This window comes from Strongylocentrotus purpuratus, unplaced genomic scaffold (assembly GCF_000002235.5).
Source record: "Strongylocentrotus purpuratus isolate Spur 01 unplaced genomic scaffold, Spur_5.0 spur5_scaffold_2, whole genome shotgun sequence".
NCBI classification, from domain to species: domain Eukaryota; kingdom Metazoa; phylum Echinodermata; class Echinoidea; order Camarodonta; family Strongylocentrotidae; genus Strongylocentrotus; species Strongylocentrotus purpuratus.
In genome coordinates this window covers 17488200-17504643 of record NW_022145605.1, presented here as the reverse complement: position 1 = coordinate 17504643, position 16444 = coordinate 17488200, and the positions used below count along the sequence as shown (strand labels likewise).

Sequence of the window (16444 nt, the reverse complement as noted above, 5' to 3'; positions counted from 1 at the left end):
TAATTTTTTTAGAGTTCATGAATTCCTTTTGAGCTAGCATTCCAGATCTTAATAACTTTCTGCTTCACTGTCTTTTACATTGCTTTTCTTGGAATGTCTGTGGAACAATCATTGTGCAGAAACTTAATATGGGGGATATTCAAGTATTAAAACCATTTAAAAAAAAAGAAGATGCTGAGCCTGCATTGAAAACCTGTGAGGTTTTCTTCACAATTTATATAATGAAAATTGCCCCAAGTCCATGTACGTATTCATTTATTGTAAAAAGGCTGCGAGCAACAAGATATATCCCTTACATTTTCATTATCATCATCATCTTCAGGCCATCTTTTGAAATAAATGTGTCAAAGAAATTGATACAGTGCATTGAAGCAGATTGAAGGTTGCTTTTATTGAGCGCCATGTATGTATACAGGTTCCATGAATTTGATTGCAAATTTTTTTTCAGTTGAAACCTCGGGTTATGACACCTGCATTTGCATTTTTGTTTGAGGTCAAATATTTTATTGAGCTCTATATGCATACAAAAAAACAACTTTTCTGTATAACTGTTCAGTTTTGGGTATTATTTGCAAAGTGTTTATTGTTTCATTTAGACTTCAGGTTTTTACCCTCTGTTAAGAGCTGAAATGACATTAACCCTGTTCATGTGGATAAGAGTTAATGAACTTGGGCTCTCAAAATGCGTTTTAAAAATCCTTTTGATTACCCAACTCCCTCCAGTTAATGATAATTACTATCTGTTGAGAGCCAGAAGGGTGTTTACTATGTGTTAAGGTACTATATGAGTTAACGCCCTTCTGGCTCCAAAAAGACGTAAATGTACATGCATTTTTTGAAAATTCATTCCATGCAAACGCTCACAATGCTATCATTGTGAGGGTATGAAAGACCAACTGCCTTTCATACCCGATGTAGTTTCTAATGTATATATTGCGTATTTGTACGAATTTCCATGTATTCTTGTGAATTTGGATGAATAAAAATAATTGAATTGAATTGAATTGAACATGCTGTAGTATTTCATACTTCTTCTGTGACTCAAAGTAATTTTGGTGAAGAAAGTCGTCTCGGTCATGCTTAGTCTAGGGATGCTTCTGCTACATTAGGTCTAATTAATTGATGAGACTCTCATGTCAATAAATTTTCAAAGAGTTGATTGGAGAAGTAGGAACTTGAGATCGGTGCTTTATTCTTGCAAGTCTCCTGAGACGAAACTAAATATTGCAATAAATTGGCCAGGCTTGAGGTACTTAACACCAAAAATGTCACGTCGTGAATAGTTTGCAAAATTCATGGTTTCCTGAAATTCATAATTTAATACACATCAAATGATACTCTCAACTCTTTTGTCATATTGTTTCAAAGAAAACAACTGTAGCTTATTAGTACAATGTCAAATACTTTTGAACTTTGAATCCCTTTTGACATTTACAGCCCCTGCAAGTATCATATTACCAAAGTACTCCTTTACAGAAGCCTGGCTAGGACCACTTGTTTCTTGAATACATGTGAATTATGTACAGAATGGATGTGGGTTTGAACAGTTGGTGCTGTGTACATATTGGATTAAGATATATTGCTCATGAGTACATATATGATTAGCAGAAAATTCACATTAGAGGAGAAATCCATCACAATGTGTGTTGACTCAAGAGAGCAAAATAATGAGAGAAATGGTTCATTTCAAGTTTAAGGGGCGAAGAACTTTGTGAAGAATAGTACTAATTGGCAAATCTATTATTTTCTTAAAAATTGGAAACTCAATAATTTTCTTATTTTTCACCACATTTACTCCTTTCACTGTACATTCTCCTGTTTTCATTTTTTGATCACATCAACTACATGTAGATGCCAGCGTTTACTTTGGCTTGAAGCTTGATTATTTTAATAAGTGATCTTTTCTTAGAAATGAGTACATGGTCAAATATTGTCCTTTGGAAGACATTGTCCTTTGGAAGACATTGTCTGCTTGGATCCAGAAGTGTGTTTATTTAAAACATAGCTAATGCCCTTATGGCTCTGAACAGAAAATACATAGTAAACGTTGTCTCTTTGGGGTGAAGCATTAAAGGTAAAGACCAGTTATGGTCATGCGATTGCATTGTGAAAGAAACGTTGTGGAATCGATCAGAAAAGGTTGATCATCTAGCATCTAGCATCTGCAAGGTTCTGGAATCATCAAAATGATAAGAAATTTGGCCCATTCTTCGTAAAGTTACAAGCACTATACACAGAAAGATGTATATGGGACTACCCTATATCTCTCACAGACCATGAGAGAAACAAATTTACCAAATATATGAATTAGTAGGCGGTTTCCCGGCAAATTTTTTATCATCATGTATTAGTCAAAACATATTCTTTCACATGATTGGTAATGAGAGCTTCCATTTTATTTTTTGAAATTGGGGCGTTTCCAATACTGGTCTTTACCTTTAAAAGATACGTTCAAACTCACTTGTGTGAAAACAGCCTGCAATTACCCATGTACCCATGTAGTTTGCAATGTTTGTGGGCATTGTTATTTGACAAGTCTAAGCTAGCAAGTAGAAGAGGTGTTGATGAATGATCGGTCGTTAAGTGAGATAGAACAAGAGAAACTTGAAATCTAGCTTGTGTGAACACATCCAGCTATTCCCCATCTACACATGTAGGTCGCAGTGCGGCATTGTTATTTGACAAGTCTGAGCTAGCAAGTAGAAGAGGTGGCGATGAACGATCCGTCGTGATGAACGATCGGTCGTTAAGTGAGATAGAACAAGAGAAACATGAAATCTACATGTAGCTTGTGTGAACACATCCAGCTGTTAACCATCCAGTGCGCATTGTAGACATTGTTATTTGACAAGTCTAAGCTAACAAGGGGGCCCCGGAATATTGGAGTAGGAGAGGTGGCAATGAACGATTGGTCGTTAAGCGAGGTAAAACAAGCGAGGATATGTTTCGACCGGTCCAGAACTTGAGATGCGTGTGTATTGAAACAGTATTGATGGTAGCATCCGAGTTAGGCAGAGGGAACATTGTTTTTGTGGCAGAGGAAACGATTTACTGCATGAGTGAGTAGAAGTAGTTGTCACAGATATATTTAGAATTTCTGATCCATCTTTTGATAGGGTCGTTCAAACTCAGACCAGTTAGTGAGATTAAAATATAAATTTGTTCTGTTTTCATTAAGTTTTAAGAGCAAATGGTTTTGATTAATGAGCTCTTGATTTGGTAGTAGATATGACTGTATTTCTGTTGATTTTTGCAACATGATTTATCATGGCTCTCCATACTTGATAATCAGGTCCCTGTCTAATGGAGAGCTGCGATAATTACGGCTGTATGTACTTAAAAGATAGGAGACTGTAGGTTTGTGATTGATTAGAAGTCATTCAATCCATTTATATTAATCACAGTTCGTTATTAGACAGTGCCCAGAAATTAAGAATGGCTTTTTATTGATGTATCAGATTAAATTTAGACCAGAGTGGTTAAAATATACAATGAATTTGTCTTTTGATTTTAGAGAACTGGACCCCATTTCACAAAACTTGTCATCAGTGACAAATGAGAATTTTTGCTATAAGCTAGTGAAATCCTTGCCTCTGATTGGTTATCAACAGATTTGTCACTCATTTTCGTCATTTGTCATTGAAAAAAGGCTTTGTGAAACGGGTCCCAGGAGTTTACTAGTATCACATCTCGAGTAGATATGAAACAACTTTACCTTTTTTACATTTTTATAAAAGATATGCCTGAATTTTTTAAACAACTTTTTCACCCATTTCCAACAGCCTTTTATCTAGATATTCAATTGTATTGAATTCTATTTGTGTTTTATTTGTCTTATTTGTTGTGTCTTTTCTTTTAAATTCATCCCTTCTTAATCTCTCTGGCACATTTAGTACTCTTAGTGGAGTCAGTGCATTATAAGTTGTTATTGTCAAGTACATATTTAATCAGTTAATTGTTAAAATATCTTTTACATATATTTTCCATCATTTATTCTGTGTGGGCTACTTGATTATTGCTTGTGCTATGACATCAAGAGTTCATAAATTCAAAGTTCAGATTTTGTATACATGTACATGTATATGTTGTGTTAAAATCTTTGAAGACAGATGATGAATATCTGCCCATCGTTGCTCCTGGCCATTTGTATGTTCATATTTTTAGAAAGTGGTGTTTATTATTTATACATATTCACAGTGCCATCAAGAAGACAGAGCAATTAATCTATATTTAATACACGAGGCTGGAAAGCAGAGTTTTGCTCTTTGGTAGCATTTTGTGCAACTATGCTCAAGGCCATTTGGAGCAATTACTCGATCAATATCACTTTATTCATCGATGGGTGTTTATTCAAAACGCATTTGTTATGATTGCTTCTGTTTATCAAAGGGGTTGTATTTTAGGTCAAAGGTCGTCATAGGATAGTCATTGGTTTGATTTGGTTTCGCCTAGAAGTTGTTTATAACAAAATGTGTTTTTCCTTTTTGTCTTCATTGCAGATGCTGTGCACGATTTCATGTCCAGGGATCTGAGCCATAATCGTGAGTACCTCTTGTATTGAATAAGAAAGAAAGAGAGACATAGAAAGAGGAATGATGGCTAGAGAAAGTAAGAAAGAGGAGGTGTGAGAGATAGAGACAGAGACAGACAGAGAGAGAGAGAGAGAGAGAGAGAGAGAGACAGACACAAAGAGAGAGATAGAGAGGGGAGAAGAGATGCATGGACATAGAGAGAGAGATGCTGATAAAGATATACTAGAGAGGAATCTCTTTGGACAGACAGACACCGACACATGTGAAATATACAAGGGAGAGAGAAGGGTAGGGTAGATTGAGATAAAATTAGAATTTAAGCAAGTGAGAAAGAGAAAAAGGAGGGGGGTTAGTGGGGCAACAGACAGAAAAGACAGGGAAAAATCATTTTAGAGGAGGAAGAAGATACAGGAAAACAAAGGGAGGTTGAAAACAAACAAACAGGAAAAAAATATCGTGGAATCTGCCAGACAGAGTTGACGAAACCGGCGGCTATTCCACCGGTATTTTTGTTCGGACCCTTGCCTCCTCGAATCCTGCCCCCTTAGGAACGGGCAGGAAGAGTTGTGAAACGAACATGTCATGGCGATACACATTAGATTACAGACCCATTAAGGCTCAGCTGCGCGCATCCGAAGTGACACTTGTGACCGCCAAGGGCCGACCATCGAAAAGAGCGAAACCAATTTGTGAATTGTGATGAGCAATTAAATCTCTGTTGTGGCCTACTTTTTCGCAATAGTGCAATGTAGGAGGATTTTAGAGCAACACTTTATCGATTCTGTCGATTTTGCGTAGGCATGTGGGACATATCATTGCCTATTAATCTGTTTATATAACAAAAGTTGCTATCATTAGGAGTAGTACTTGATCCCTGTTGGTGAGTGAAGTTTGCTTATTTTAGAAATGTGTCATCAGTAGTATTCAGACATTCTGCTTCGTGAAAGGAAATCATGTTTTATGAAGGTACATTACAAATATTTTTTGTGTTCAGCAAGGAAACTAAGAAAAATCTTAGCAAAATGTTAATTTACCAAGAGAGGGTTGGGGGTGGGGGTGGAGAAAGAAAGAGAGAGAGAGAGAGAGAGAGAGAGAGAGAGAGAGAGAGAGAGTGGGTGAGATTTGTGAGTAATTGTATTTTTTTACTGTGTATTTACCAGATGAACGATGGCAACAGAAGAAAAATACAGTCAACAACTAAATTAACCATTTTTTCGTAACTCAAGAATAAAACTTGACTCTCTGAATTATAAAAATAGGGCCTTTATTGAATAGTTGTGATGTAAGCTCTGATATATATCACATTCTCAAGAAACATAAATCAGGACGAATCAATGTTTCACATACTTAAGAGAATTACAAAACCTGGTAAGGGTGTGAATAAGTTAGTTCTTGTGTAAAATTTCTAACGTTTTCTAATGAAGGAAATATCTTAATGACTCCTAGGATATTTCTGCTCCCCATGAATAGAATTATTTATTAGTTCCAGAAGTGAAATACGTAGTTAACAACAAATCATCCAGGTTTTTAATTTGATAACCAAGGTGGATAGTTCATTCATGCCCTGAAGAATAGGGTCAATTTCGTTCTCGTGAATCAAATCCGGTCATTTCTAGTGCGTGAAATCTAGGTGAAATGGAGGTGGTTATTCATGCAGGTGATTCTATAGACCAATATTTACTACACTCGCCGTCCACAAGGAAAATGGCCTGGGGTAGTTAACGGTGAAATACTCGGGTTGTAATTGGCGTGTTATAGAAAGCACATCAGCAGAAGGATATTTTTGGAGGTGGATGGTTTCCTATCTCAAGTTCATATCGTCGTGTTGGAGTCACATGGCACTGTGGCCAACCTAAATCTACCAAACCTTAATAACAAACTGTTCAAATTTTGAACCCTTTACTTTATACATGTCCGAGAATTTTTTCAGATGAATAAGTACAAATAAGGTTTTTTTATTTTCATGTTTTTTCTTCTTCGTTTCTAGCTTGAATACTCTGAGAGTATTTAGATTCCGAGGCAGAAAGTATCTTTGTTACGTCTATGATAACCAGAGATTTCTTAACAGCGCAAGTTCAAAGCTATTTTGTGAAGTTGTGTCCCAATTTTTCTTATTTTACAAAGTAAGAATTCTTTTCCTTTAGTATAAAATTGAAAAAGATCAATATCCGAAGTATCATTCTTGAAATTTTACTTGATCCAAGCTGTCGTAGGGCTATCAATCTGCCACAATCATTATGGATGGAATGAAATTCTGTGCGCTTACCCTTTCTAAGGAACACAACTTACCTGTTTTGTATACAATTATTATGCAAATTGAATATCCAAAGAGATAAGGAAGATGAATTTGTTGTAAGAACTAATGGTACACAGACAATCTATATTCTATTTTAACTCCTACAAAGCTCTGCTTGTCTCTATCAGATTCCTTCTTTATTTTCATTTGTGTCATGAATGTAGCTGAAGCTAGCTGTACGCAAGAAGGCTGTAAGAATTATGTATTGCAGTGGCAATAGCGGCCTTTTTGCAAGCAGGTGACAAGCTGTAAACCCCTAATTGAATGGAAATTGAATGTTTTCACTTTGTGGTTTACCAAACGAAGAGGTTTGCATAATGGGAGTACTTCTCGCATAATTGAGTACATGTCCTGAATCCGAGTATTCCTAATGTTGCACATAAAGTGCATGCTATCTGTTGAGAGCCAGAAGGTTGTTAACTCTGTAATAAAGCAGGAGTTTGGCTCCGAGTGGATGACGCAACAATGTTGGTTGTTGAAGACCACAGTATAAACTCTGTTACCTTTCAAAAGAGCACTGTTCATACAAAACATTTTATCACATGTTGACATGTTCCACTAGAATGTGCATAGCAAACAAAATATAAACCAAAATATAGAATAATAAGGTACATTTTCTTGATCAAAGTATCTAGGATGTTGCGTAGGTCATGTGCTCAGAGCCAGAAGAATTAACCGTCTGCGAAAGCATGTGTTAACACGTACCCCTCTTGCTCTAAGAAAATACAATAAAAGTTGTTGAACATCACAGTATCACCCATGTTAGATTTCATTAAGCACTGTTCACACAAACCATTCTATTACCTCTTGGTTTATGTTCCTCAAGAATATGTACAACAAATAGGAGCCCAGACTCAAAACTAGTTTTGTTTTTCAGTGACGTACATGTTTAGCCAGTGTAGGACCAAGGTTTTAATAATCGGCCATGTCTTCCCCCTAGCTATTATTCAGACCTACCTTTTGCTTTTCACATCGTCCTTTTGGAGCCAGAAGGGCATTAACTCATATGCTTTAACACAGAGTTAATGTCCTTCTGGCTCAGAGCAGAAATGTGTTGCCAATTTGCTCAAGTGAGAAGACTCTAAATAGGTAAGAATAAGGAGAATGCACTTCTTTGAGACTCATTCACACTTGAATATATTGTGCCATAGAGATGATTTCCTGCAAGACAGCGAGAGGTGCAATAACATGTTACTTCAAAATTTCCAGTGATGCTTTCACACTTGCAGCTTTTGTAACAAGGGTTGTGAGATAAGAATATTCCAGTAGAATGCTATCCTTTCTGAGCTACGAATGCTAATTTGAAGGCCATTTAAAGCTCGTGACATTTCCCGCAGTTTTTAAGTTACAAGTGACGTCAATGTGGTGAAATATGCAATGTATAAAATGCAATTGATCTCTTGCTATTATCATTATTGCCATCATTGGCGTTCAATTTCAATTTCAATTCATGTTATTTCCAATTCTCGTAAAAAATACATTAAAAAATACATTATACATATAAGCAAATATATATAAACAATACAAGGAATATGGAGGAGCCAGCAGAGGCCATTTGCCTTTTCAAAGGCTGGGTTCCAACGGCTTCAGATACTTATACAAAGTGAAGAGAAAAGAAAGAGTGGGTAGTAAATAAACAAGTGAGTACAGACTAATTAAACATAAGATAGAAACCTTCATTTAACGATGTTTGTATTTTCGTTTGAAAATTAATATCTTTGTCGTCATTGCTAGATCATCATTGATATCTCAAATTTATCTTTGTTGCAGCATACTGTAACAATGCAGCCTGTTTGAAAATCGCATCATTCCAATTGCCCCATTTTTTTGTTGTAGAAATGATAATGGTAACTTTTGTATGGTAGAAGAGATTTATAGATTGTGCCCTGCTTTCCTCTAGTTCTGTTCAAGGAGAAACTAATTAATAGATACACTTTGAATGGATTGATTTCTTGTAAAAGATGGTCTTTTATGAGATTAGGAGTAAACAGACCTGCCAACCAGTACAATTTAATTGTATTTCCTACGATTTTTAGAAGAAAATCCGACAGTACGATTTTCCTCAATAAAATATGATTTTCAAAATTAAAAAAAAGAAGAAAAAAAAAAAAAGAAGATAATTTGCGTGTGTGCCATTTTCAATCTCAAAATGCCCATTCTGTCCTGTAAAGTATCCTACAAGCATCTCACATCGGCAATTTGGGGATGTTCATTGGTTCATCAAACACACCAGTCATGACGAAATCATGCATATTCAACCAATGATCCATATAATTTTTTTTTCCTATACGTAGGAACTGTAAGAGGCATTAATTGATCCGTGTTTAAAAAAAAAAAAAAAACTTTGTCAGTAAAATACAACTTTTGGGACTAAAGAATACAGTTTTTGAACTCCAGAGGTTGGCAGGTCTGGATAAACCAGTAAAGTATGAACACAGAGCAGTGGAGGGCAATGATTGCTCTAGGAATTGGGTTTATTGAAGAGCCCCAAGGCACAGGGAGGAAAGCTGGGGGACACGTGTAACAGTCTGGTCGAAACCAAAGTGAACAATCTTGACCGAGCGATGCAGCGGTGGTTGCAGGTGGCTTGTTTACAGATTGCCTCAAAATCCCAAAATAGATGAAGCTTTCTTTAGACTGACATGTGCTGTCAGTTGAAGTTACATCATTCAAGGGTATCATGTTATTGGAATAAACTTTGCGGCGGATTCTACTCTATCACGAGCTGAGAGCCAGGAGGGTGTTATTAGTGTGCTTTAGTACTGACTTAATGCCGTTCTGGCGCTTAATTAACCTGAAATATGATCATGTGTGTCATAAACATGCTTGAATGCTCACATGGGCTTGCCAGAAGTTGTTACAGCATACAGCAGAATATTGAAACCAGAAGGGCATCCATACATCTATTTTATGTGCTTGCATGCTCACATGGGCCTGCTAAAAATGTCCTAGCATAAAAGGAAAATACTGTATAATCATATTTTTTGTTGAAAGCAAGAATGTGCTTTTATATATACTTAACTCCCTACTGGCTTTCCAAGACAACATCTTCCTGGGAGGGGGGGGGGGGGGTGTGGTGTGGTATTCTGGTGGTGGTGGTGATGGTGGTTATTTTACCTGACTGCTAAGAAAGCATAAATGCTGAAGACTATTACATCTTTAATGTTATTAAAACGATGTCAAATCTAAAATGGATGTGTTTTTATTTGATTGCTTTTAATGGTTATTTTTTTCCCCCTTTGAATAATGTAATTGATGAATTAGCTAGGAGCTAGCTGTTCACATGTACTTTCTTACAATTATTGCCATGTCTCGATGTAAAAAGCGTGTGTCTTTGATGAATTCTGTAGAGTTTAATATATTGGCAATATGCACTCATGTATCTCGAAGGTTCTGTCCTTGTTACAACTTAATGAGCTTGCAGTGTTACAAGCATGTATTATGAAACACTTAATTGAGTTCTTTTCAATAATTGAACAAAGAAGTTGCATTTTTTAATGAAGAGATTTTAATGAATTTCTGTGCGCTATTGTAGTTTTTATATTGCTGTATGTGCATCATACAGTTGAATTCATGCATTCATTTTATTCGTTTTTAATGAAGTCTCAATAATCCCCCTTTCTATACATTAAATGCTGTTGTGCCAGTGCACAAACAATGTGTCTAGAGCAAATTAAAAATGGGTAATATTTCATTAAATGAAAATTCCAAATTACATGATGTGTTTGCTGAAAGCATTGAGAGAATTAAATCAAAATGATGTAGGAGAGAAAATGAAGACCCTGTAGTGCGAATCCTTTGAAAGAAATAATCGCTCATGGTGCTATGTCAGATTTTACATAAGGGCAATGTCATGGGTTCATGAACTTTACTGTCGAGCCATCTCTATCTACTGTTAAAATGACAAAAATACCTGACCTTAACCGATGGCATACAGGAACGTGGTTGCTCTTGTATTAAAGCCTATGTGAATGAAGTGAATGAAAGGATTCAGTAGTCAGCGGATTAATGAACAATAAATCACTTGAATTTTTTCAGTTTTATTGGAAGAAAGAGGTAAATTGACATTGTTTGCAAGTGGAGCATTACATGCTACTTTTATGCAGATTTTGTTTGTGCGCCGCAGAATGAAAGGGAGGTAACATTGATACAACCAAGTGGACCTCTGTCTCTGTTTAATTAGCTTGCACTAAAGAGGTCATCCTTTTCTCTCATACGTGACTTTGATTAAATTGTCGTAATTAATGCTTTCAGCAAACACTTCCTGTATTTGACAAGAATAATTATTAACTAGCAGCACTTTTTCATATGGCATGTTCTGCACTTGTGTGTGGGGGAGGGGGGTGGGTGCAGGGGTCACATTTTAAAATATTTTGACAAAGAAAAACAAGATCACATTGTTTCGAGGTCATAATATGCCCCCCCCCCCCCATTGAAAAGAAGAAAAAAAAAACCTTACAAGCAGACAAAAGGGGGAGGGGTAGCACATTTTAGGTGCCTCTTTGGTCTTAACTTTGGGAACTTTGAAAGGAATTATCTTTCTATGTTCTTAATGTTATGCCAGAATAGGTTTTAAATGGGGCATGGGCATTTGTCACCCCCCCCCCCCACCAAATCTGCTCCTGACATATTGATGAACTTTACTTATGTTTTAAATGGGGCATGGGCATTTATGGGCATTTATTGATGAACTTTACTTATGTTTTAAATGGGGCATGGGCATTTGTCACCCTTTTGTCACACTTTACTTACGTTTTAAATGGGGCATGGGCATTTGTCACCCCCCCCCCCCACCAAATCTGCTCCTGACATATTGATGAACTTTACTTATGACTTACAGCTGTCTATATGCCTTGGTAATGTATTTACAGCTGTGTAATCCTCCGGATATTAGTTTTATGTGCGTTCATGCCTAACGACATATTTGACATATTTGAAATTTGTTTTAGTTATACATTTCTTGACTTTTTCAAATTGATTATTGTTTCTTGTTTAATTAACAACTCTAGTATTGAATTTGGTCTCAACTTTGTGAACTTTGAAAGGGAGGGGGTATTATCATTCTATGTTCTGAAGGTTATGCCAGAATATATGTACAGCTGTGTAATCCTCTGAATAATAGTTTTATGTGCATTCATGCCGAACAACATATTTGACAAATTTTAGTTAAATATTTTCTTGACTTTTCAAATTGATTATTGTTTCTTGTTTAATTAACAACTCTAGTATTGAATTTGACTTGTTTTTCTTCAAACTAATTGTTATAGCTATTAGTCTTTTCTGTAATGTAAAATTCAAGAAGAGAGTATTGATACAGGTGTAACTTGGTTGGAGTAAATTGATTTTCTTGAAAACAAAAAATTATAACTTCAAACACATCATTTCTTGGAAGAGAAGCACTGTTAATAGAAAGAAAAGTGGGTGACCTGTAATCGATTACTTCTCCATCAGATAAAAGTATAAGAAATTCATTTTTCTATCTGTTCAAAGCAAGAATGGCGTTAACTGCGTGTCAAAAGTATATGAGCTAATGTCCTCTTGGCTCAAACAGATAATTTGATATTTCATTTACTTTCTGATATTCTTTATTTTTTAAAATATTTTTTATTGGGTGGGGGGGATGCCTCAAAAATTTGTAAGTATATACCGTTAAGAAATAAATTATTCATATCCCTTGTAAATTTGATGTTTTTGTGTTTTTGTGTTTGTTTTGTAACTCAAGCATGAAAGGTGGACATTTGTTGAGCCTTTGTTGAATATTTCTCGAATGTGAGCTTTGATATGTCAAATTCTCAAGAAATATCAATCGGGATAAATCAATTTTTCACATGCTTAAAAAATTACAAAATTTGGTAAAGGTATGAGTATTTTAGTTGTTAACTGTACATTACATGCAAATTGTTTTAATATTGAAAGGAGAGTGCGAGTCTCAAAAGTTGCAGGAAACTATGCTCTTGTTTTAGTTTGTTATCCATACTAAATGCTAAATGGTATAACTTGAAATACAATGTATTCCCTTTTTCTCTTCTAAACATAACTTATTGTTTGACTACGCTTGTCACGTTTCATCTCACATAATAACTGATCAAAATTATAGAATGATAAAAAAGAAAGGAGGATGAAAAGGTAGGAAGAGCGGCTTGCTTTCAGTACATGTATAATGGAAATATATATAAATAGAGGCAGTCGAGGAAGCAATGCTATTGATACAAGTATGTGGGAGGGATGTTTTATTCAACTGAATAGATTTATTGAGCACAAAATGAGGATAAAAATACTCTTTGCCTTTTGACATTTTATAAGTACATGTAACATCCTCTTTGCCACCATAACCTTTTTTGCTTCACAATGGGTTTACTTTCTTTTCAAATGCGCAATTTCAAGCAAAATGCATACGCTGATGTAATTCTGAAAAGTTGCAAATTGATCATGTATAATATACACCGTCAAGTTTGTCAATTTGATGACCCAGTTCCAAATCTATTCATGTATCAAAATACAGAACATATTATTAAACATTACAAGTGGATTATTATTGAGTTAAGATGCTAAGTGTATATGAAGGTCACTGATGAGTACATGTTTTGAATTCCAGTACGGGTGAAAAGAATTTGTGAGCTGTCTCAGTCTTTTTATTCTTCTATATGTCAAAGAATATTGTACTAGCTATGTATAGGTCGAAGGACTGCTCTTAAATGTCACCTTCTGAATATAAGTAGCTCATTTATTGCATACAAAATCATCCATTAATAGATCACTACAATACTAGTAAATAGAGTTATCTTAGTTAGATGATGAAGTGTTGTTTTCATATCTTCCTTGTTCAGTATGGATGCCAGTTGCCTATTACAATAATGATTATATTTGCATAATAGCACCAAACACTTACTTTATCAGAAGTCTCTAAGCGTTCTAGGATAATTACCCTGGCTTTAGCAGAGCAGCTGTTTACTTCACCTGGGTGGAGTGCAGCACAATATGGAAGAATTTCTTGCTGAAGGAAATAAACGTCCTAGAGTGGGATTCGAACTCACAACCTCATGATTGAAAGATGAGAGTCAGAACCACTACACCATGACGATTCCACATAATTAATTGATTGTTATATTTTAGTTGCCTATTATAATTTGACTTTGGTCATAATTCACATAGCTTCTGCATTCTATAAACTCCAAAAGGGAATATTAATCAATTTTCAAGGCCTTAAAAGGCTCAAGATCATAATTTGTCTGTTTAGAGTCAGAAGAGCGTTCACTCATATGCTTTAACATAACGTTAACGGTCTTCTGGTTCAGAATGGACTATAATAATTGTGTTTCTAATTGCTGCAATACAATAGGACGATAATCACTCATGTTTGGCATTTAATCTTTCGATGCAGGTCTAACTAATTGTGCTTTTGTGTTGGACGAACAATTAATAGCACTTTTCACATGCACGCTTAATATCTAAAGGTTATAACAACAATTACCACATCATATAATAATCACCCATGCAGGTGGAAAATTGTAAGGCATTTCATAACACAAAAGCTATAGCTGTATATTGAGAAGTTACTCTTGATGTTGTTAACATCGTAAAAAGAAATAGCATGGCAAATTGGAAATTGGAAATTGGAGGTTTAGACATCATTTTGTATGAGAACTCAAATTAGAATAGGGTAAACATGAATATTATATTATAAATAGAATGAGAAAATCCACAAACCGTCCTCCCGTCTATAAATAGAAATGTTGTTTGTACAATATTTGGATTTTGTATCAAGATTTGCAAAGACTTTCAAAATGTCAATTTAAGGCAATTTCAAAAGCCCTGCTCATCGCCTACTGTCATGTTCAAACGTTACAATGACGTATGGCATAATCCAAACGTGATTCTGTTGGGTATACATTGGGGGTTCAGTGACACAAAGACATAACTTCATATTTTGCCAAAATGAGTATTTTATATTAAAATGTTCAGAAAAATGTGGGCTTTCCAGGAAACACAAAGACTTAACTCAACCCAACACCCCATTGAAATCAATGGCTAGTGAAACATAGACTTAACTCCTTAAGGCCCAAGTGCTCAGTGACACATAAACCACTTTTTCTCAAAATGGCCAAAATGGAGTTACGTCTTTGTGTCAATGACCCCTCGACATGTTCAATATGGTATTGAGTTGATTTTTTCAATATTTTTGCAATCATCTTACATTTTACTATACCGTGACATGTTTTTATGTGGTCAACATGAACAATTTTGTCTATTTTATCGTCTTGTATGAAGAAAAAAACCCCTGAGGTATCAGATATCTTGAACAAGAGGCAATACATGTATCTGTAGATATGTTGAAAAATTGTAACAATCAGAGTCGATCATCTAATGTACGTAATACGAATATATTAAAAAGTAATTAATTCCACAGTTACTACTATTTATGTATATCAGCAAGCTGTATTTTTAGGGACAGGCCCTGAATAGGAATAAAGCAGAAAGCAGTGTCTAAAGAAGAGCAACTCTTAACCAAATTGGTCAAATGGGCTCGCCGTGAAGCATTAAATCCACCAAATGCACACTTGATTTGAAAAGAGGAAAAATCATGAAATCAACAGGTTTCCAATTGAAAGCAAACTCTCTCACCTGTCAATACGGGTACAGAATTTCAGCTGAGAAATCAATATTAGTTTTCTCTGATCTTTTGCACGGATCGAAATCTCACTAGAGTTTGAAAAAAGTAGTCCCTTGCAAGCTGTCGATACATTTATTGATTGTACTCTGTTCACATTGCACTTAATCTTGCTCTTCTGGCCAGCATTAGAGCTTGTGCAGAAATGTTCATCTTAATCTAATTGCTCACTCTTGTTTGAAGTATGTATGTATGTATGTAGTAGCTCTATACAGAGCGAATTTATTTTTCATTTCTTTTCACATAATATAAACAATGACAAACTATAATAAACGTAATGATATAACAGAAGTGAGCATTGAAATATCTTTGACATTGTTTTTGGTCATTGTAATGCAAAATGATTTGGTTACAGGAAATGAAAAAAAAACGAACCTAGTGCGCAAGTTCTTGTATGATCTTGTCTAGCTGTATTGATTTGGACCCTGTTCACATCAGATCCTGACCTAGCATCGGATCCGCATCATTGGATCCGTATCATCTATAGCTCACTTTTAATTGTTAGAAGTACATTGGTTACTTGTAAGCTATTCTCTAGCTTTATTGGTTGGACCCTTTTCAAACTAGATCCTGATCTTCCGCCAGACCCGAATTAGAGAATATGTGGAAATTTGAGTGTTGATCTCAATGCTTACTTTTGTTTGATGTACATTGGTTCCTCGCAAGCTGTTGTCTATTGATCGTACCTTGTTCACACCATGTCTTAATCATGTGCTAGATCTCCCATTAGAAATCATATGGGAACATGAGTGTTCATCGAATCGATCAGTTTGAGAAATACTAGTTCTGTAATATAGCTGCTGTTTAGGGATCGAACCTGTTCAAACATGATCCCGATCCTGCGCCTGACCCAGCTTATGTTTAAATGTAAATGTTGCTCTGATAGGTCATCTTTTTTTAAAAGTCAAAGTTCATTCAAACCAATCAATGGAGGGCTTCAAATGTAAA

General features: G+C 35.4%; 1 long non-coding RNA gene across 1 annotated transcript in view; it reads left to right on the top strand.

Moving 5' to 3' along the window:
- The window catches only part of LOC105445472, a 43416-nt gene extending 38787 nt beyond the window's left edge, over nt 1-4629 (top strand). Inside the window, exon 3 of the long non-coding RNA XR_973413.2 lies at nt 4500-4629. This is a non-coding gene — a long non-coding RNA (uncharacterized LOC105445472). The remainder of the gene's footprint in view (nt 1-4499) is intronic.
- Nucleotides 4630-16444: the final 11815 nt, after the last annotated feature.